The sequence below is a fragment of the Opisthorchis viverrini genome (assembly GCF_000715545.1).
Source record: "Opisthorchis viverrini unplaced genomic scaffold opera_v5_302, whole genome shotgun sequence".
NCBI lineage: Eukaryota > Metazoa > Platyhelminthes > Trematoda > Opisthorchiida > Opisthorchiidae > Opisthorchis > Opisthorchis viverrini.
This window is the reverse complement of record NW_008751962.1, coordinates 193,743-194,425: the sequence shown is the minus strand read 5'-3', so window position 1 is coordinate 194,425 and position 683 is coordinate 193,743.

Here is a 683-nt window from a genome sequence, read left to right as displayed (position 1 = left end):
GATTCTCCTCTGCAGATACCGTAGGGTTACAAAAACAAGGCGGTACAATTACCAGCCTGAGGATAAAGCGCAGATCACTACGCCTCAAAATCGATATCGTCACAACCAAACAGATATCGACGGCGAGCAACCGCAAAATCACAATGTCCGACCAAAGTCCGCAAGAGTTATAAAAATAGTTCAGTAAAACAAGAAGGTTCCAGTTCATCTGGTCAAGGGGAATAATATGGGGATTGGTTGTCACTTGCGGTTGGAAACGGGAGCACACTTTTGGCAAGCTGTCTTCTACACCGCCATCCAATATCCCAGTGGATTTTCCTCCATCAAGCTATGGTCATTCCTGGCTGAAATATTTTACTTACTCCAAGTTCCGTGTGGACTTACAGCAGTACGCCAAACGGAACTTGCTCACGCGCCAACTCCCAGTAGTCTCTCTGTATGCGATGAGTTCAAAAACTCATCGCCCACCCGCGGAGATTTGAGCGCGCGGTTCCCATCTCCTTCCACCATCCCCTACTCACAACACTCTATCAAACCGATCTTACGCACATCCCTCCTAAGCCTACCATCTCGTGTGCGTACAACTACGGTCCTAACTAAACCGTCACCCGACGTTTCACATTCATCAACCACGCCTACGGGCCACTGTTCCCGAGAGAACGCACCTGATTGCACCAGGACTA